The following is a 23,213-nucleotide window of genomic DNA, read 5'->3' as shown; positions in this document are numbered from 1 at the left end:
CATCATCCCAAATGCAAAAATCGCAAATAGAGAATTCGCTAAATTGCGATTGTTCGCATTTAAGGAATCTCAAATTGAGATTCCTTAAATGCAATGCATGAAAGTATCAAAAATAGCGAATTCGCTAATAGGGCACGCAAATTACCACGAAGTACAACTTCATGGTAGTTTGCAAATACTTTGAAAAATGCACTTTTGTGCATTTTTCAAAGTTTCATGATGCGCACACACATGCCCTAAGCGCATGTGTGTGCACAACATATGTGCACAGATCACATACAGGGGTGTAACAGGGTGTCCTTTGGACACCCCTGCACCCTTGAACTCACAATCTCAATTTGCGAATCGCTAATTGCGATTCGCAAATTGAGATTGTCTTCCCATTCATTCCTATGGGCCTCTAGGCCCATAGGAATTAATGGGGAGGTATTCATTAATTGCGACTCGCAATTTGCGAGTCGCAATTAAGGAATTCTAAGGAATCGCTATTTTTATAGTGATTGCTTGATGCATTCCATTTTGCTATTCCTTATTAGCGATTCCTTATTTTTCGCTAATAAGGAATCGCAAAATGGATGCTTGATGCATCTGGCCCAGTCTCTATTGGTCACATCAAACATGTCAAATTATAATAGCCTTAACACTATCTATGCAGAAAGAAATAGTACCAGCCATATCCAATCCCTTAGTTTGTGTGTGTGATTTCAAACTTCTTATTAGTGGCAGATGAGAAAGTATTTAAAGTATCCTTGACTGTAAACTAATTAAAGTAGGATGCTGCATGAAATAGCATAGGATAAAGGTATGTGAAAATATGTTACTTTCTCTGAAGCAGACGTCAGTAAATATGCGCAGATGTGACACTCCTTTGCATTCATAGCATTAGTGTATTCCTGTACTAATCTAGAATAAACATTAGTGGAGAAATAATTTTTCTCGAAACTAATAAAATAATATTTTAGTTGATTATCCTCACTAATGTATATACGTGGTTTAGCAGAGTTCTTTTCTTGGGGTTCTTATTCTGGATTTAATTAAAAATCCTAATATTACTATGGTAATCATTATTACTCTTATTATGATAATTGAACACATTATATACTTACACTTATTTCTAATGCAACACATTTGTTCTAAAGTCAGCCCCAACGCAGCTTGGATCCAACAACTGTACAACAGGTTTTAGTAGTTTGCTTTTAGTAGTATTTATTTTCTGCAGTTCAGTTACTCATTAGACAATCCTTAACCCTTCTCTGTGTTCTTCTAAAAGTTTGTCCCTACTCTTCTACAGCTCACTCAGCCAGCCCTAGTTGATATTCTGCAAAAAGATAGCATAACAAATGACTAACAAGCACAGTTAATTTTGTCAATCAGTTCTTTATGGCCTCTTTCTTTCTTTTGTCTGATTCTTTTCCAGCAAACTTTTTTTGAAGTTCGTTCTCAAAGAGGTTCGAGCAGTTCAGGATACACGTTACACAAATCTTCTAGATTAACTTTCAGTGCATAAATCACGTAGTATGACTATTTAGATGCTGAGTATCTTTAAAAAGGTACCTTCGCTCTTTACAATCTTCTTAGAGATTGCTGACTTTTTTCTATTCCAGTTTCATAACTGGACTTGGTTTTTTCACTCTTCAGGTATAGTCTCTGGTATGCGAGCTACTGAAGAGCTTCTTCTCTGCTTTCCTTGTTCATAGTTTGTTGACCGTTAAGCTCTGTGGCTTACTCTTCTTGATCCATTGCTCATTCCTCCAACTTGATCTGAAAATCAGTTGCTGCTTCTTTTTCGTTGGAGACTTCAATACCACTGTGTGCAACTTCAGATATTTGAAATTCTCTTTCAAATTGTTTATCTTTCGTTCTGCTGTAGTGGCAATGGTGCTGCTGGTCTTGGTGGTCTTTTAGGTGTTGATGCAGTCACAAACACTTTTTGTTTAGTGTCATAGACCACAACTGCTTCTTCTGGATTTCTCACTTTCTTCATGTGAGATGCATGAATCCAGTTTGGGATCCCAGGACCCTTAACAGCAGTATTTGTCATCAAGGTTATCTGGAAGGGGCCTTTTCACCTTGGCGCCAAACAAGTGATCCGACAGTGCTACTTGATCACAACATAATTACAGTCAAAAGTCCTGACACTGTTCTTGGTGCGGATCTTGTGTTGCAGCTGAAAACTGTTAAGAAATAAAAAGGAACACATCAGCCGTTTTCCAATATAATATCATCAGTGATATCCAAAAGAGCATTTGCAGGAACGGCTGGTAACTTCATTTCATGCAGGGACAAACCCGTCTTCCTGTCTGATGTACTTTGAATGCTCATTAATGCCAAAGTCAGTGAATCTGGCCACTTCAGGGATGTTGAAGCATAAACATTTGCCAATCGTAATTTTATATTTCCATTTACCTGTTCAACTCTTCTGGATGCTTCAGGTCCGTATTTCAATGTAGTCTTTGTTCAATGTGTAATGCTGAGCAGATCATTATGGAAACCTCATTATTGAAATGTTCTTCTATCTTATTCGATTGAAATGGGCATTCCATACCTGGGTATAAACTTTCACAGTAACAGTTTTGCTACAGTTGGACTGTCATTTCTAGTAGTCAAATAGGCATCCACCCATCTCAAGAAGACAAAAGGGCCAGATTCTGAGAATCTGGCCCTTTGCGAGTGCGATTTTTGCATTTGGGATTCATCATCCCAAATGCAAAAATCGGTAATAGCGATTTCGCTATTTTGCGAGGAATTACATTTAAGGAATCTCTATTTGAGATTTCTTAAATGCAATTCATCATCCATTTTTAAATAGCGAATTCACAATTTCGGCCCGCTATTTACCGCGAGGTCAAACCTCGTGGTAAATAGCGAAAAAGTTGCATGTTGCACACACACATGTCCGTTGGACAAGTGTGTGCGCAACACCTGTTTAAATTTGCATTTAAGGGGTGCTACAGGGTGTCCTTTGGACACCCCTGGCACCCTTAAAATCGCTATCTTATTTGCGATTAGCAAATTGCTAATAGCAAATAAGGAATACTCCCCATTCATTCCTATGGGCCTTTTGGCCCATAGGAATGAATGGGGAGTTATTCCTTATTTGCGATTAGCAATTTGCTAATCGCAAATAAGGAATATGTAGGAATCGCATTTTTTTTTTGCGAGTCCTACATGAATCCCGCTTTGCGAGCATGTAATAGCGATTCCTTATGAATCGCTATTATTGACTCGCAAAACGGGTCGTTGATGAATCAGGCTGTGACCAGGACATTTCTCAGACTGTTGTAGACAGGCATCTTGATAAATCCATCCACATCCTGTTGAAAGTACCATCTGACCTCCCTATGACTTTGATGAGCTGCACATTTAACCACAGCAATTTCTCCAGGCAACTACAAAACCTCCAATACCTCTAATATCCAGTGCCTGAAGATGTCATGAAACCTGTTTGTGACCACATTTGCTCAAAATCACGGACAATACCAAACCTGTATTGGTTATCTATAAAAATGGTGACTGTTGTGTGCAGTCGAACTGCATGTTCTGATAAAGGCAATCAATTTGGCAACTTGTGATGAGGTTACTCTCTAAAGCCATGAAGCTTTGATAGCATCATTTACGGTGCAAACACCATATGCTGCTCTCAATGTGCGATCATTACCTCTTAAACATGAGCCATCTACAAAAAGAACATGGTCAGGCTCATTCAGGGGTTCATCCTTAACATCAGGTCTTACGTTGGGGCATATCTCTGTGACATCTAGGCAATCATGCTCAACCTCATTACAAGTAACATCAATTAAAGGCAACAGTGTTGATGGATTAAGAAAGTTGCATCTCTTCAAGACTATGATTTCTGAAGACAAGATATTCTGTTCATACTGGGCCAACCTATTGTGTGCCAGATATTGTGTTTTTGTTCTGAAATAGCTCCACAGAGTGAGGGACCAGAAATCTTGAAGGATATCCCATCACTATATTGTCACTCTTCTCCAGACTAGTACTCACCGCGGCAACCACTTTAAGGCAGCCAGGAAGATCTGCAGCCACACAATCAAGTGTAGTCGAAAAGTATGCCGCAGGCTTTCAAACATATATGTGAATTTGCATCAGCAATGAGAGAGCGCACCCTTCCCTCTCACTGCAAAATAGTGTGAATTCTTTTAAATCATCTAGCATTCCCAGTGCGAGGGCACGGCACAATTTCTCTTTCAGCCATAGCAACACTTTTGGTTCATTATTATCCCATAAAATCAGATCGGACACATCCCTGTGTGTCAACCTCAGTAAACGTTTTGCCTTTGAGGAGAAGTTTGATATCACCTTTGATATCAACTGTCCGCAGGAGACAACCATTCTCAAAACATTCTGGCCTCCTTTTGAGTGTGTAGTGGGTTCATTTGTAATACTGCTTCAGTCTCTCTGGTGACACCTTCCTAGCTCCCTTCACAATGATGTGTCCCAGATATTGAACGTCTGTTTGACAGTACTGCAGTTTCCCTGGAGACAGGTTATGTCCGTTCTCTGCCAGGTGATTCAATAATGCAATGGTGTCTTACTTACAAGCTGCTCATATTCCTGATAACACAAGAAGATCATCGATATACTGTACAAGTACCGATTTATGTGGCATTTGCAAGGTCTCCATATTTCTTTCCAAAAGCTGGTTGAAAATGTATGGACTCTCTGCATGCCCCGGTGGGACCTGACACCATGCTAAGGTTCTCTATTGGAACAAGAATGAGGATAAAAACTGTCTTTCGTCATGCAATGGCACTGAAAAGAAAGGTTGGCATAAATCTGTGACTGTAAACCATTCTACAGCACATGGAATTTTGGAAGAGCATGGTAGCTGGTATTTGGTACCATGGACCAATATGAAACAACAATCTTATTAATTTTCCTCAGACCCTGAACTATTCTGTATTTCCCATTCAGCTTTTCTAATCCCATTATTGTAGAGTTACATGGACTTCCAATTAGTTCTCTCAAAATCTCTTTTGTAACATGTCTTCTAATACTGGTGTTATTCCTGCAATTGTTTCTGGGGTCAAATGATATGACGGTATTTATGGATACACTGCATTTCTTTTTACTGTGATTCAGACTGGATTAATACCTTTGAGAAGTCTTTAGCTGCGAAATCCCAAACGTCTGCACTTGCTATCTCTTTTAAATCATCAGTTAATTCTTCAACAGTTAATAAGGGATCAATTTCAACATTAGTTTCCTGCCTAATCATTTTGAAATCTACATCCTCATCATGGGTCTGGAAAGCTACACCATCTAGTGAGCGATAAATGGTGCAATTTAACTTGCACAGCAAGTCTCTCTCTAAGAGGTTCACAGGACTCATGTCAGAAAAAACAAACTGATGTTTTTCTTCAAATAAAGGTATTTCTACAGGCACTTTTTCGGAGAGGGATTTCTAAAACTGTTTATTTGTAACTTCCACAACTTGGATATCTTTCCCTGTGAGAGGTAGGTCTAGGACTTTCGCTGTTCTAACAGTGGTTATGGTACCATCTATATCAATCAAAAATGATACGGTGGCCATAGACTTCAGCATCTACATATGGGCCAATCTCCATCTAAGACTATGCCAAGTATGCAATCTTTCTCAGGCAACTTCATTGGGGAGCATCTGAACCTGAACCATCATTTTTGAAAAAAGGGTGTAATGCTGTAAAGCATTCTGACTCACATTCTAGAATGATGTCATTTGATTGTGAAATGAGTTGTGTTCGTTTTTATCATTTGATTCAGATTTAATCAAGGCTTTCCCCTGTTCTGGGGATTTATTTGAGTGGGGGGAAATGGGCATCACTGTGACCTGTTCTTGCATAGGCATTTGCATCTGCTGTGTAGGCACATTTGTTATTTTTTTTTAATTAAATTTGTACTTTATTACACCTTCAAGTTACACACACAGCCGACATCGCCTACAACCCGGAGGCCGGCGGCAACAAAAGGTCACTCCCAAATCCCTGGGTAAAGGTAAAACACACAGCCATAATACCAACAGCCCGGAGGCCTGGCGGCAGAACTGCCGGTGCAGAAGAAGCGCGCAGTAGCAGCAGTCCATGGAAGCAGCCGATGATTGGTCGCGACACCTCAAGGGAAAGGCCACCCAGCAGCGCCAGCAATGTCAGATCTAAGTGCAGTTTAGTTTGTCAGGATGGTACGAGCAGTGTGGACACACAGTAAGAACTGCATGGAGACCCAGGGATGGGGTATCTCCGGAAGGGAACCAAGAAAAGGTGTAAAAAGGGACCAAAACCCCCAGACAAACACAAGCCCACCCACCCCAAAGACTAGCCAGACTACTTAAACCCGTGTCCACCCACCCGCTCCCACCATTCACCACTACCATAAACCCTACAATAGGGCCATGGATGTCTACCACATGTTCACGAGGGCGAAACAAAGCTCAGGAGAGGGGTAACGCCTATCTACAACTAGGACAGCCGCCCCAAGCAACCCTCCCACACAACACACCATGAAGACCAGGCACAACCCACTTCTCTCTCGCAGCACTGAGGCCTTCAACTACCACACTCCTCATCCACCGCTGCCGCAACCCCATCCTCCTGCAGCACATCCTGCTCCTCCCCCTCAGGATTCGCCTCACCATCCTCCTGCGCACTCTGGAACGCCCTAAACAGCCCCCAGAAGTTTTTGGGGCGACTCTTCGGAGGTAGTAGTTCACTATACACCTCTGATTGCGTGCAACAGTAGAGTAAATCTGTCCCCCAACGCTTCTTAGTGGGAACCGGCCCCCGCATCCAACACAGAACAACCAGACGCTTTGCTGTCAATAACGCCATGTCCGCAAGCCGCCGCATTGCCACCGGGAGCGGTTTGGAAAAACCGAGCAATGCGAGCGCTGGGCTGGGCAAAATCTCCTCACCAAGAATAGTGCTGAGGTCCGCAAAGACCTCTACCCAGTACTTATGAATAGCAGGACAAGTCCAGGCCATGTGGAGAAAGTCTGCCGTGTGAAAGTGGCAGCGCTCACACTCCGCCGATTCCCTCAGCCCATACCTATGCAGCCTTTCGGGCGTGTAGTAGACACGCTGTAGGAATTTAAAGTGTATCAGACGGTGGCGACTGTTGAGCGAGATTTTTCTAGTGTTGGTAGCGCAGTAACGCCACATATCGTCCGAGATAGGAGATTGTAGGTCAGCTTGCCAGGCCAACCGGGCCTTGGAGGGGGGGCACTGCCGGTGTCTATCACCCAGTGTCCTGAGAGCCGTGATCAGTTTGCGAGAAGAGGGGGTCTTGATTATATACGTGAGCTCCGGCACTTCCTGCGGTTCAGCCAGGTCCGGGCCCAGCAATGCAAGAGCCGCTCTACGAACCCTATGATATTGAAAGCTATGTAACAGCGTTGCCCCAGGACAGGCTTGAAGGACCTGCTGCAACGTCTTCAGGGTACCATTTGAGAAGAGATCCCCCACGGTAACAATACCCAAGTCCTGTAGCGCCTTCAGGACGCCTTTCTCCGTCAGCGGGGCCAACCAGGCTGCCCTCTCCACGCGGAGCAAAGGTGAGTACAGCAGCACACTCTCTCGGGAGCCAACCAGTGCATGCCAAGCATGGTTCGTGGCCGCTATAGAGTCCAGATTGCCCACCCTCCGATCAGGCGGATAGTATACCGTTGCCGGGAGTGGGATGGGGTCAGCAAATAGCCGTTCCAGTTTCACATGAGGGATATCAGGATCCCCATGGATCCATGAATGAAGATGCGCACCCTGAGCAATCCTATAGTACCGTTCCAGGTCTGGAGCCCCAAGGCCCCCCTGCTCATACGGAAGGGTGAGCGTTTGCCACTGCACCCGCGGCTGCTTCCCCCCCCACGCAAGGCGAATGAGCGTCTGAGTAAGTTGCCGGAAAAAGGCTTTGGAAAGGACCACCGGTATATTCGTAAAGAGGAAAAGAAATCTGGGGAGCACTACCATCTTCATGAGCGCTATCCTGCCCATGAGAGAAAGCGGGAGTCTGGACCACACTTCAACATCATCCACCAGTTTGGAGTAGGCGACCCCATAGTTCTCACGAATCAGGACCTCCGGGTCAGTATGTATGCGTATCCCCAGGTAGCGGATGGAGTCTGTGGTCCACTGCAATGGGTACTCTGAGTCAAAAGGGAGTGTCACCGGCGTCAAGGGCAACGCCACTGATTTGTTCCAGTTGACCCGAAGGCCTGATAGGGCCCCGAATCTCACCACTTCCCGCAGCACCGCAGAGAGGTTTGTCTCCGGGTCCCGGACATAGAGCAGTGTGTCATCCGCGTATGTTGAGATGCCAATTTGGTACGTCGGAAAGTTTATCCCTTCGAACCGGTGGTACTCTCGTATAGCGCACGCGAGGGGCTCCGCCACCATGGCGTACAACAGTGGAGAAAGGGGACAGCCCTGACGCGTGCCCCTTCCAATCTCGATAGGAGCAGTGACCAAGTTCCCTATCTTAAGCCTCGCAGTGGGCTTATAATATAGGGCTCCCAACATTTGTAGAAACGGCTCACCGAGTCCAAACTTACGGAGGACCCTCAGCATGAACGACCACTCAACAGAGTCAAAGGCCTTCTCCATGTCTAAGAAGATGGCTACAGCTTTATTTTCATGCTTGACATGTTGTATCGTGCCCAGTACCGTGCGGATGTTATAAGTGAGATTGCGTGAGGGGACAAACCCAGCCTGCTCCGGGGCCACAAGGTCCGGGACCAGCAACGCCAAACGGGTCGCAAGTACCTTGGCATACAGTTTCGCGTCCACATTGATCAGCGACAGCGGTCGGTAAGAGCCGCATTGATTAGGGGGTTTACCTGGCTTCGGGATGGTGATAAGCAGCGCCTCTCTCATGGATTTCGACATGCTGCCCTGCTGACAAATGTCATCAAACAAGAGCATCAGATATGGGACAAGTTCGTCCTGAAAGGCCTTGTAAAACGCCACCGTGAGACCATCCGCTCCAGGAGCACTACCAGACTTCATGCCCCCCAGTGCCTCCGTTATCTCCTCCTTTTGGATTGGGGCCATAAGGAACTCTCGCTGCCAGTCTGCTAAGAAGGGCATTTGGATGTAACTTAAATAGTCGTCGATTTCCTCCTCGAGGCGGGCATCCCTCGAAGAGTAGAGTGCCGTATAGTAGGAGTGAAATTCCGCTAGGATATCCTGCTCCTCAGCCACCACTTCCCCAGTAGCAGTCACTAATTCCTCAATAACCAATGGGGGCCTGTTGTTGCGCATCAGTTTAGCCAGAAGAGCACCAGGCCGCTCCCGTTCCCCATACACCCGCGCTGTGGCATATTTGCCCATATGTTTAATTTCCCTATCCGCCTCCTCATGGAATTCCTCTAGCAAAGACTTGAGAGTGTCTGCGTCAGAGGCATCACCCGAGTCCACCGCTTGCCGATCCAGTTCAGTGAGTTGTGTTTCAAGCAGTTGCAGCCGGCGCCTAATAGCCTTGAGCACCCCAGAGTGTTTCGCCATAGTCATCCCTCTGATGTACACTTTAAACGCATCCCAAAGCACCTGAACGCTGTCCACCGAACCCACATTGGTTGCGAAATAGGTCTCTATGTCCTCGGCCAGTTCCCCTCTGAAAACCTCATCTAGGAGGGAATACGGGGGGAACCTCCAGGTGAACGGGGGAATCCTCCTAGGAGGAGCAAGCAGCAGTAAAAGCAATGGCGAGTGGTCCGACAGTGTGCGCGGCAACACCGTACACCCCTTCACCGCATCAAGCAGGGAGCGGGAAACAAACCAGTAATCTATACGTGTATGAATGTTGTGGTGTGCCGAGTAATGGGTGAACCCACCCCGCCCCGAATGTCTATGACGCCACACATCAAGCAAGTCAAGTTTCACACATTCCGACAATAGCAGCAGCGCCGAAGCAGCCGGGGATCTGGGGGGGCCCGCAGATCTATCCAGAGCAGGGTTCAACACCAAGTTAAAGTCCCCCCCACAGCATTCTAGAGCCCACAAACTGCCTGCAGCTGTCAGCTAGCGAAGAATAGAAATCCGGGGAATCATAGTTGGGGCCATACACATTCACTAACAAGAGATCATGACCCTTTCCAACACAACGTGCAACCACATACCGCCCTTCTGGGTCTACCGCCAAACGTTTCAGCGACAATTGGGATTTGGGATTAGCCCAGGTGAGCACCCCCCTAGCATGCGTGGTGAACCCTGCAGCGACACAAGCGGTACCAAGACCCCTCATCTGCAACATAGGACTGGAAAGCGGCAGATGCGTCTCCTGCAGCAAAGCGAGGTCAATCCGGTGGCGCTGCAAGTATGCTAAGACCTTCCTTAGTTTACGGAAATCATTAAGCCCTCTCACGTTCCATGACAGCAATCACAGAGAGCCTAGGGCGCTCTCTGGTCCTAGAGTCTCAGTGGTTGACATAGCAGTTTAGAGAAAAAAGTAGGGCAGAGCAGACGAAGCATCAGACTAAGCATGGGCGAATTTTGCGAATCTCGCGTTCACGAATTTTGCGGATTTGCGAACTCGCAATCCGCAAAATCCGCGAATTCTCGCGAATTTGCGGATTTTTTTTTTTTGTGTGTTTGCGCGGGTTTCTGCCAGTTCGCGAGGGTTTTTTACAATGTCGCAAATTGCGAACTTACCTGTCGGGTCGCAAGTTTCGCGAACTTGTTGTTTCTACGTGTCCAGCCTGTTTGGGACACTCTTCTTCATCACTGCCACTCTCTGTCACCACTGCCACTCTCTGACTACTCATGCCACCCTCTGGCCCACCCATGCCACCCTCTGTTTCATCACAGCACCCTCTGGTTGTCCAGTCAGTGTACATTATTGTGGCAACGCAAGCACACCTTCCCTGCCTCAAGTGACCTGAATTAATTTGGGGCTGATTAATGTGTCACAGAATATTTTTTTAGCTGGCACCTGCTTCCTTAGTGCTTCCTGATTAGTGATCTTTTGCACTTGCTAAGTGCTTTCATTGTTGCAAAATTAGTTACAACACCTGCCCTGCCCCAACTGACAATAATGCATTAGGGGCTGATTAATGGATTTGAACTTCCAGCCTGGCTCCTGCTTGTCTCCCTTAGCTGTAATTCAGGACCTTTGTGGCATATGTGTAACTATTCTGAGGTTCAGAGCAGGGTCACATAATAGTTTCAACTGGCAACTGAACTCTGGAGGGGCCCCTCAGGAAGCACTACAGGAAATGGCTACTAATGATGAGCCTGAACTTTTGAACCTGGTAAGTAGTTACTTTCAGTTTTCCTAAGATCGTATTTCTGCAATTTTGCACTTATTCGCGGGGCGCGAACTCACGCGAACAGTGCGAACAGTGCGAGCAAAATCCGCTGCTCGCGGATTTGCGGATTTTGCGGGAGATTTGCGAATCTCGCGGATTGCGAATTTACCGAAAATCCGCAAAATCCGCGAGCGAAACGGATTTTCCGCCCATGGTTACATCAGACACATTGCAGTAGTCGGCAAAAACAGACCCCCCTCCCAACAGACCCCGAACCCCACACAACTTATCAGTAACAGCACAAGAACATAGCAAACAATCACCCACCCACAGCCGACCAACCCCAACCCGGCCAGACAGAGCATGGAACTACCCACCCCGAACCCACCCGACACAGCCCACTACAAACCCAAGACCCCCTAGAGGGCCAGGAAGCCGAAAGCGCAGGGGCAGAGGTTCCAGCCAGACAATAATACGCCCTGATAAGGACCAGATACGGCCGTTGCTCCCCGCCCCACCCCCATTGCTCTCGACACCCCACCCAGGCTCCAGCAGGAAAGCAAGCAGAGTGGTGGATAACCAGTCCCAATGTTCTACAGGTAGCACCCCCCCAAAAACAGAAGTATCGTAGGGAATGTCAGAACCCAGCTCCGTGGCACTACTCCGGGCACATCAGGCGTGGTCCAAAAGTTAAGGCAAAGAAAAAGCACATCGGGCTCAGTAGTGCAACACAAACACTCACGATGTTTTAGCCAAACCTGGCTCTGGGGCGAAGGACAGATCACCCCTGACCATCCAAGGACGCAGCCTCCTCCTCGTCTGTACGCTGACCCCTCGGGCTGTTGCGTTGTTCCTTGGCCCATTCCTTAAGTGACTTTTTCAGGTCCGCTGGGTCGGTGAAAAAGTGCGAGTGTCCCTGTTTGTTGATCCGGAGTCTCGCCGGGTACAACATGGCATAGTCCAGCCCCATATCTCTCATCTGCTTCTTATAGGGGGCAAAGCGCTTCCGTTCCTCCTGTACCCTCGCCGTAAAGTCAGGATAGAGGGAAATGTTCATGCCTTCAAACTGCAGCTCCCCCTTCTCCCTCGCCAGCCGTAGAGCCAAATCGCGGTCCCTGTAATTCAAAAGTTTTGCAATGATCGGCCGCGGCGGGAGGCCAGGTTGCGGCTTGGGACCCAAGGTGCGATGGGCCCTCTCGACGATGAACATGGGGGAGAAGACGTCCTCCCCCAGCAGCGTGTGAAGCAACTTCTCAACAAACAGTTCCATCTTGCCAGTGTTGGTGGATTCCGCCACCCCTGTGATGCGGACGTTGGAGCGCCTTGAACGTGCTTCCAAGTCCTCCGTTTTGTCCTGTATGACTTGGAGGAGACGACCGAACTGCTTACGGTCCTTATCCCACTCCGTCTGAGCCTCCTCCGCCTCCGTCAGCCTACGCTCCGCCATATCCAACCTCTCCGCATGTTTGTCCACCCTCTCAGACATCCGGTCCATTCTGAAGGATAAGGCGTCAATTTTTGTGCCAATCGCGGACATACTCTCCTGCAGACCTTTCTCCATGGTACAGAGCATTTCGCGAATGTCCGCGCAGAGCGAGCTATCAGCCGCCTGCGACGAGGTCCCCGGAGGAGCCCCCTCAGCGCCCCTTGGCTTCCGTTGTTCGAACGTTAGCTTCGGCTGGTTTCTGTCGCCCTTTCCCATGGCGGTGCTCCCGGTGTGTTGCTCAGGCAAAGAGCTAGAGGCGGCTCAATGCAGGGAGGGCGCCGGGAAAGCGAACTCCGTCAGGCAGTCCGGTGCGTAGCAAAGAATGGAGGCTAAAATGGCGGCCGCGGGCCGCGTGGTCAGACGAGACCAGGGGGACGATCTCAACCCCCAAACACTCGCCACGATACAGGCCCCACCGCAGGTTGCCGAGAAGCGCCAGCACACTCCAGAAATACGTCCCGGCTCCAATGCCCTACCAGTCCTCAAGCAGGCTAGAGTGGAGATGTCGCCCGCCAACCGGTGTTCGTAGGATGCAGGTTCCCGCCGCCGGGTCCCGGGCCTCTCCGGAGCGCCCCAGGCCTCCGCCGATGAGACACAGTAGACACACTCGTAGGCGTAGCGTGACAGAGTCCAATGATTAAAGCACCGGTGCGAAGCAGTCTAGGACAACCACAGGATAGAAGGCAGTCCGGAAGTCCAGGACCACACAGGGACTTCACGCCGCACGTAGCGTTACGTAGGGCGGGCAGCTTCCAAAGAAAGTCCGCGGATTGCGGCCTGGTCCGCCACGCCAAACTCCGCCGGCCCGTTGATCGATGCCACCACCGATTTCGATCCGGGAAGGTGCCCCCGTTAGCTCTGGGGATCGTAGAAGCAAAATCTGCCCCTGCTAGGGCCAGTGAGGCGCCAAAAAGGATATCTTTGACGAATATTAAAGGGGCTCAGGCGAGGAGCTCAGCTCTCACACGTCTTGCATGGACGCCAGCAAGCTCCGCCCCTACAGGCACATTTGTTATTAGCATCCCTCCTGGCATCTGTTCAATTCCACTAGTGTTATCAGGATTATATCCACACCCCCCTCTTCCAATGTCCAATTCTATGACAAATGGGACAAGGAGCAACTTCTGTTCCAGAACCTGTACCCACAGGAACACCTCTACCTCTACCTTGAGGCACAATAAACCCAACTCGCTGAAAACTGACCTGCGGATCCACAACACCCTACATGTTCCCTTGATTTCCTGCAAAGGAAGGATTCTGAAACTCTTTCTGAGCCAACTTCGTCTGAGTTAACATAAATTTCTCCTTAATTTTCTTCTGCTTCATTTCTAACTCATCATTGCAATACATTACATATGAATGAATGAATGAGGTATTTTAAAAAAATACATTTTTATTAATTTCGAACGCTGGGAGTCACATATATTAAGAAATACACAGTACAGCCTTTCGTATTGCCATAATATCAAGGAATGTACAGTTTCTGGTCACTGAGTTCCAAAGCTTGCACCCTATTTTGCTTTATTTCCATTTCTACGGTTGGGCAAATACACAGATCCTCCTGATACACATTCCATTTGCCCCATTTGTTGTACTATTTCTTAGGGCAACCCCTCGATTTAAAAACGTCCTTCTCTGCAATCATGCACTTGTCTAGTTCCATTGCCCTTATCCGTGTGGGATGGGTTCTCCGCCACTCCCCACTGTTTAGCGATTTCACGTTTTACTAAGGTAAATCCCAATGTAGCCAGTTGTTGTTCCACCTCTGCGAGGTCAGTCGCCTCCCAAATGTTGAGGACCCCGAGTGGTGGTGTAAGGGTCAGTTACTTCCCTAGTGCATCCTGTATATGTTTCATCATCCTGTCCCATATGGGTCGTACAATCAGACAATACCAGATAGTATGGATAAAGGTTACGTCCTGGCAGCAGCCCTGCAAGCACAGCGAGTCTGGTCTCGAACCTATTTTTGCTAACGTGATCTCTGTTAGATACATTCTGTGTAGGATTTTGAGCTGTATCAAACGGAAACACAGGGTGATAGCCACCTCCCTAGGGGACATCAGCGCCGCCCGACAGTCCTCATCTCCGATTGGACGTAGATCAGTTTACCATTTTTCTTGGAGCTCCTGAAACGGCACTGGCAGGTTTTTACACAATATTTGGTATGTTAATGAGATTGCTTTATTTAAAATTGGCTAGGACAGCAGCCGATCTTTAAGAGGGGACAACTCCGGCAACTTGCTCATGTCCGGGAGTGCGGCAGCTAATTCATGCCGGAGCTGTAAGTATCAAAAAACCTCCTTCTGAGTTCCCCGAATTTAAGGATTTTGCCCTTTTTCACCAGATGCCCTACAGTAGAAATTCTGATAGTATCCCACTTGTCGAGCCCAGGCTGATTGCATAGCAGTCCCAATTTTGGGGAAGCCCATAGTGGTGTGGCCTGAGTCAGTACATTTGACCATCCGAGGCATCTAGTCGGCTGGTGCGAAACCTCCACTGTATGGACCGTTGGGCAAATACATTGTACTTTCCGGACTTTCGTATGGAGAGCCCCAATGGTTTCCTAACAACCCATCTGGTATCTGTCGAGCATGTAGGCCGGGTCCTCTGGGAACCGATATATCCAGTGGTTTACTGCCACCAATTGAATGAGGTATTTCTAAAGCCAAACTATCACTCGTGATTGAGCATCCTGGAGCTAGGCACAGCTGCAGCTATGATTCTTTGTACTTGGCCCTAGATTGAGTCATTAAATGAGAGTATGACAAAGAGATTCTAGTGCCTGAAAGAGCCAGGTCTGTAAGGCTTTTTAAAATACAACTTCTGTATCCAATAAGCGGAGGTGCTGTGGCAGTTAGTTCCAGTGACGGCTCCTCGCTGAGGCAGAGGAGTGTGTCCCCACTGCTTTCAGCAGTGGAAACAAAGTAAAAATAAAATGATAAGAACTCATTTTTAGTACAATTTTATTTGTTCCTGCTGCAGGTGTCTTTGCGGGGCAGGGCTCCTCTGCTCTCAGAGCAGGGGGGAGTAATGGGCACACTGTAAGTGCGCAATGACTGAAACAGTCAATGGTACTTTGCATTTTCTCTACTATCCTGTATTATAGCCTGAGTGGAGATCATGCCCAGGCTCCCATTCCCTGGCTGAGCAACAAATCTCAGCTTTCAGACCAGCCACAATGCTGCATTGCAGCATTGTGATTGGTCAGGAAAGCCTAATGTGCTTCTTTTTCCTGGCTGGGCAGATCGAGGAGAGACACAGTGATGACAGAGAGACACAGTGAAGAGGTACTTTTTTCATTATTTTTTACAACCCTTTTCCTCCACCCACTCTTGTCACCCCACCCCTGATCTGTGTCAATGGCAGTAGTTAGTTCCACACATTAATACCTAGTGACACCATAAAAGGTTTTCCACCTCAAGTTTTTAATCTGAAGGACGGAGTTTTAAGCAGATTTGCATTTGAAGATCTCAAGGTCTTGTAGTGGCTAAATCTAGCAGTACAGTATTTAAGGCCTCTGGCCTTGAATGCTCTAAAACTAGCAATACAATCTTAAACAGAATCCTTTTATGAATTTGGAGCCAATGAAGTCATTTTAATGCAGCTGATGCTGAGCTCTGTTTTGGGAGTTTGACCATCTGAAGTTTGCAAATTAACCGTTTTGAGCAGCCAGCATAAAGACTGTTGCAATAATCCAGTACAGTCTCATTGAAATGAGGGATAATGCTACAGGTTTCCTAGCAGTAAGTGGGAGGAGATGGAATTTGTTTTAGAGATTTAATGAGATTGAAAACACATCCTAGCGGTACAGAGCAGGAATATCGTCGTAAAAATATCGACTAACCTAAATATCGCTGCATAAATATCTACAGGAAGAAATATCGATGACAAAAATATCGTCTGACCAGAATATCGACAGACAGGTAAGTAATATTGTTAACATTAATATAGTTGTAATAAATATCGTTTACAAAAATATAGTTTACAATAATATCGTTTTTTAAATAATTATAAGTAATGTAGTGTTTTTAATGAATATTTGTAGTCAGAGTAGTATTTTTAGTAGTATATTATTATTTAATAATGTATTTTAAGTTGAATTTAGTATTAATAGTTCCGTAGCGGGTTGTGGGTTTATAGGGGAGTAGGGTGGGAAGTAATTTAAATATAATGAAATAATAGATTAATGAATGTTTTAAATGAATATAAATAGTGTAATAAATAATAGTTAATTAATTTCAATTAGTTAATTGAATAATAATTATGTAATTAATTATGTTAATTTTTTAATTAATTTTAGGTGTGTGTACAGGATTTTTTTTGTGAAAATGTTTTTGGGTAAAGGGGTATTTTTAGGGTTCAGGGTCAGTTTTCAGTTTTTGGGTAAGGGGTATTTTTAGGGTTCAGGGTCAGTTTTCAGTTTTTGGGTAAAGGGGTATTTTTAGGGTTCAGGGTCAGTTTTCAGTTTTTGGGTAAAGGGGTATTTTTAGGGTTCAGAGTCAGTTTTCAGTTCTTGGGTAAAGGGGTATTTTTTGGCTTCAGGGTCAGTTTTCAGTTTTTGGGTAAAGGGGTATTTAAATATAATGAAATAATAGATTAATTAATGTTTTAAATGAATATAAATAGTGTAATAAATAATTGTTAATTAATTTCAATTAGTTAATTGAATAATAATTATGTAATAATTATGTTAATTTTGTAATTAATTTTAGGTGTGTGTACAGGATTTTTTTAGTGGAAAATGTTTTTGGGTAAAGGGGTATTTTTAGGGTTCAGGGTCAGTTTTCAGTTTTTGGGTAAAGGGGTATTTTTAGAGTTCAGGGTCAGTTTTGGGTTTATGGGTAAAGGGGTATTTTTAGGGTTCAGTGTCAGTTTTCAGTTCTTGGCTAAAGGGATATTTTTTGGGTTCAGGGTCAGTTTTCCCTACTGTTGCACCCACTGGAGTGGGAATAGTAATTTTTACCCCTACGCTATCCAACGCGTTCCCTACTGTTGCACCCTCTGGAGTGATAATAGTAATTTTTACTCCTACGCTATCAAATGTTTTAATTAGTAATATATTGTATATTTTAATTATATGTATGTATTATTGTTGTTATATAAAGTAATGTGTAAAATCAATTTATATGTCCACATTTATTAAGTTTATAATTAAAAAGTGTAGTAATTTTTTTTGAAATAGTTAAAAAATAAAAGTAATGTAATGTATTTTGTTAATAGTACTTATATTTATTTATTATTTAATGTAATTTTAATTATTTTAAAAAGTCGATATTTTTTACATCTATATTAATTACAACGATATTTTGGAGTCGATATTTATGTACTTACCTGTTTAAGTATAGGGTGTCGATATTTTTGTAAACGATATTTTTACAACGATATTTATGTCAGCTATATTTTTGTAATCGATATTTTAACACCCTACCCATCCTAGCTACCGTAGTCGCTTGTGGGTGGGAAGAGAGTTCAGTGACCCACACATTTTTTGCCACCTTAACCACATCCACCTTAACCACATCCAGTGTATGGGAGAGAATAAATTGGATTTTCCAAAAATTAGGATATCTGTTTTCTCTGAATTGCACATAAGATGAGTATTGTGTAGCCGTGAGTTTACATTGGAAAGACAATTTTGAAAATTCAATTCTGAACCATTGGAGGCCTTTTCTAATGAAAGGATCAACATAGTATCATCTGCATATGAGGTGACTGCAATTCCAAAGGAGTCAACCAGAAATATAAGAGAGGTGACGACATTTTAAAAACAGCAGGGCTAAGATGATCCCTATGGCACACCCCTAGTGATAAGTTTTTCTTTAGATGAAAATTCTCCTAGAACTACAGTTTGTCTCCTATCAGTAAGAAAGGATTTGAACCACTCTAGTAGTCTGTGAGAGATCCCTGCATCTTGTCATCTGAAATCGTATTGAATGCTGCTGAGAGGTCCGGGAGCATTAATATTGCTCCTTCCAAGCGCCATAATCATTTTAAGAGTCTCTGAGAACTAAAGTGAGGCCAATTCAGCAGAATGTCTGGTACTCAATCCAAGTTGGGGTGCATGGAGATTATTAGAATTTTCAAGAAATGAGGTAAGTTGCAGGGTCACAATTTTCTAAAATATTTTGGCTAATACAGACAGCAGAGAAATTGCCCTAAGATTAGATAGGTGGTAGTGTCTGACAAGGATTTTTTCTGAAGAGGCTTGAAGATTGCCAATATCCATGCAGGAGGGACCACAGCTGTGCCTAGCTAGGTGTTCAGAATTTTATTAATCAACGGAATTACTATATTAATGGCCTCATGGAGTATTGCGCCAGGTTTACAAGAGAGAATCATTTGCTGTGTCAATGTCAGGGAAATGTCATCAAATTAGACAAATTCATATTGGGTGAATTATGGAGAAGGCCAGACACAGGGCCATTTAATGGGTCGGTTAAGAGGATGGACACAAAACCCTGCTGTAATGCTTGGATATTTTTTTCAGAAATTGAAGGTTCTCTCTTGAAAGAGTTTTGGGTTGCAAAAACATTTTTGAGATGTTAAAAATGACTATTGGATTCGTAATTGGCATCTTGAATTTTATTAGTAATAGTTTTGATATATCTTCTGATCCTCTCTACAATGAGACAAATCATCCTGTCATGAGGTCAGTTCCTAAGAAACTATGCAGTTATAGACCCTATGAGCCTATAATATGTCCAGCTAGAAAACCCACCCCTGTCCCGTGTATCCAGCACTCCAATGTAAATGTAGTGTATATCTGTAATGTTTATCTTGTTCATTTGGAACCATGTGTTTGGGAATAATCTTTCTTGTGACTTGTTTAGGGCATGTTTCATGGCCACGTTACTGCAGTGGTTAAAATCGATCTGCTAATTTGGCTGAAGGGGAGCATCAATGTCATGCGAGCAAAATACAGGAACGAGCTTGTTCAGAACTGCTGCACTAATAATGAAGGGCAGAGAAGCGGCAATCAGGTTTACAAGAACATCACGTTACACGCGCTGCAGAGAAAAGCACTGTTCTGCGGACACGTCGTCTCGCGTATTAACGCGAGCGACGCCAACGTCTACTAGGGTGCGGTCTCGGGTGTGGCAGAGTATAAAAGCCACACCCGAGCTTCTGGAAGGCGCTTCGCCTCCGGATCTTCAGGACAAGGACTTGCTGTCAACGGAGGTCTTACCTTGGAATCCGGATGCAGGGACTTCATCGGCAGTGGCTCTAACTCCTACAAGAAACAAAGAAAGCTAAGTGAATTCTTTATTTCTTCAGTTCTAAGGCGCCCTACGCAAGACAGATGAAAAACTGCTAGAAATAAATCTAGGAACAATTTTTGGAATCACTTTGAAACCTTCGGACTTTCAAGGCATAGAGCATTAAAACAATTAGTGATTATTTGTTTTAAAGAAACGTTTGGGACAATATATTAGCGCTATTAGAGAAAACAGTTAGGTTTATATTTTTGGTTCATGTTTTAATTTTTTCTTTTAAGACAGAATTGTGTGATAAAAAGGGGCCAGAGAACAATTCAAGTAAGTGAACAGAGAAACTAGAAAGAAGTGTATAATCGTGTTGGTTCTTTTCAGCAGTATAAATGAAGGCTAATATGCAATTTTTGTTATAACTGCAGAAATACAAAAGGTGACGTTGTGCTAAGGACTTCCCAACAACAACTACATTCTTCACGACATCACAACTTGACAACACTCTTTTTTTAAATCTTTTTTTTTATTTTTGGTTTTCCTCATACACCATGATGGGCATTCTTGACGGGAAACAACATGTCCGCTCTCAATCGGTCATCCTGTTCCGACCCTGATGTTTAAGACCAATATAAATAGAAAAATGGAAATCCCTCAAGCCACTACTGTTTTCTTAGTCCACTCCATTTCACACCACCGCGAGGACCCTGTGTTACTTTGGAGGAAAAGAACCAACAGAGCCCAGGAAAATCATTAGACCACCATTTATCTGTTACGCCAAGCCACAAGGGCAGCCCAGATCTTATCATAACTTGTACTGTCACATGCCATGTCAGATTCACTTGTAAGAATTATATGTTTCAGGCACTCTGTGAAAGTCGGGGGATTTTCATCTTTCCAGGCCCTACAGATCTCGCGCCTTGCCAGAACGAAGACATAGAAGATGAATTTTGTAGACAGTTCATTAAGATGGTAATCTGTCTTGAGTCCAAAAAGAATAGTCCTAGGGGTGACTTCCAATTGTTGGTGAAGGACGTCCTCCAAAAATTCCTGTATTTTAATCCAATAATTTATTATCCCCGGACAGTTCACAAACATATGGAAATCACCCGCGGCCTGGTGCTTACACCTAGGGCAATGATATTCTAGGCCAGTGATCTTAACTAGTTTTTTGGGTGTTATATATACCCTACGCATAGTGTATAGATGGTTTCTTTTAAGGGTAGCAGGTTTGACCATTGCCTGCAAAATATTAAAAGAATCCCCCCAAATGCCCTTAATGTTGTTAGAATTTAGACTGGTTACATTGCTTCATAGTTTTTGTAGTTCAGATTTTGTCACTCCCTCAACCTCTAGCATGGCCCAATACCAGAAGGAAACATCAGGCTTCCATCCGCCCCTCCTTGAGACTGAGTCGAATTTTGAGTTTGATTCTTCGAAGTCCCAAGATTTGGTTGTCCACCCTCCTGACGGCTGATAATACTTAAACCTAGTGAGTGTCCCACCAGTCATACTAGAGAGGGACTCCCAACTCAAGAGCTGTAAATCTTTCTGCAAGTCCCCCCAACAACTTAAACCAGCCATTCTTAGGGGCCGGAAAAATTGATCTTTGAGACAGTCTGGCATACCCGGAGTGTCCCAAATCGGGGCCTGGAATGCGATATAGGGGATCTTTAGACTTTTCCTAATATATAGCCAGTTCTTCAAGGCTGCACCCAGGAGCTTACGCCTAAATTTTGTAAAATTTTGGATCGCCGAATTTAAAAAGAAAGAACTCTTGCCCCTGAGGAAAATCATGCAATAAGGCCTGAAACAGTAAACCTAGTGAGGATGCATCTGTCTTATTGGCCAGTATTCTAAAGTTCTTAAAATGGAATGAGTGATAGTAAATAAGTAGGTCCGGTAGAGCCAGCCCTCCTGAATTTAAACTTCTCCTTAGCTTTTTCCAGGAGATTCTAGATGAGTTAGTATTCCAGATAAAGGAGCCAATCTTTCCCTGAAGTTTTGCGATATCTGGTGTGGTAAAGGATAACGGAATAGAATTAACTAAAAAGGTTATTTTTGGCAAGATGATCATCTTTATCAAGTTGACCCTCCCAAATATGTTTAAAGGGAGGCTTGACCACCACTGAAGCAAACCACAAACGTCCTTAGAGACTCTAGCCCAATTTATTTTAGGTATGTCCACAATTTTTTGAGCCAGATATATCCCCAGATACCTCATTCGTGGCTTAGCTCCTAGTGTCCCCACTTCTTGGTTCCATTCCATAATCTCGGTTTTGTCTTTATTTATTTTGTACCCTGAAATTTCCCCAAATGAATCAGCCTGGTCTACTAATCTCGGGATGGTTTCGGCTGGATTAGAGGTAAACATAAGTAGGTCATCAGCATATAGAGCAAATTTTTGTTCCAGATCTACAATTTTAAAAGGTTTAATCACGGGATCGGACCTAAGCTGACAGACAAAAGGTTCAATATATAAATTGAACAATAGAGGTGACAAAGGGCACCCTGTAGTTCCGTAGTTCGTGGGTCCGTGGTTCATAGATTCTGAACCCGTTCAATAAAGGTCGTCGGAAATAGACGATTTTGGTATCAGGGGACCGCAAATCACGAGTGCGGTGTATACGAGTGTTTTCGTTATAATCGATCAATGAGATAACTACGTATTCGGGGATTTCGTTTGAACCCTCGGGTTCCATTTTGTGTGAGGCAGCCATTTTGTGAGGTTGCCCTCACATAGGCCGATGACTACGGCCGAACAAGTCCTTGGGACACGTACACTTTAGCTGACTTCTGAGTGACCTGGCCGAACTGACTCCCTTGCCCGAGGCTGACCTCGCTGAGCCAGTTCCTTGTTAAGCAGCTGGTCAGATAAAGATCAAAGAGCAGGACATTGCTGAGTTTATGGTACACTGCACCCACCCTTCTATCTTGCTTCTCATCTGTTTCTGCTCCTTCCTTTATGGCTTAATCACTGATTTGGGTTGATGTTTTATGATGGGTTTGTCCGGCCTGATCAAACAGGATATTGGAATGTGCTTGGTCATATCTGGTGGGCTGGACAACGGAAAATGGGATTGTCGTCATGCGCTACCTTTGAAAATGTCATCTTGTGATTGGTCAGTTTGTATGTAATCGATGCTAGCCTGGAATGTGATTTTTGGCATAAAAGACCATGCTCTGCTCATTGAATTTGTGCAGTCTCTAGCGAACCACCCGTGTTGTGCTTCGTAGACCTCTGTTCCTGGTTGCAGCCAATAAATTTGGTCTTTGACGTCATCAAGAA

Source organism: Lissotriton vulgaris, chromosome 4_1 (assembly GCF_964263255.1).
Source record: "Lissotriton vulgaris chromosome 4_1, aLisVul1.2, whole genome shotgun sequence".
In the NCBI taxonomy this organism is placed as follows: domain Eukaryota; kingdom Metazoa; phylum Chordata; class Amphibia; order Caudata; family Salamandridae; genus Lissotriton; species Lissotriton vulgaris.
The sequence above is the reverse complement of the archived record's forward strand: the minus strand, read 5'-3'. Positions refer to the sequence as shown.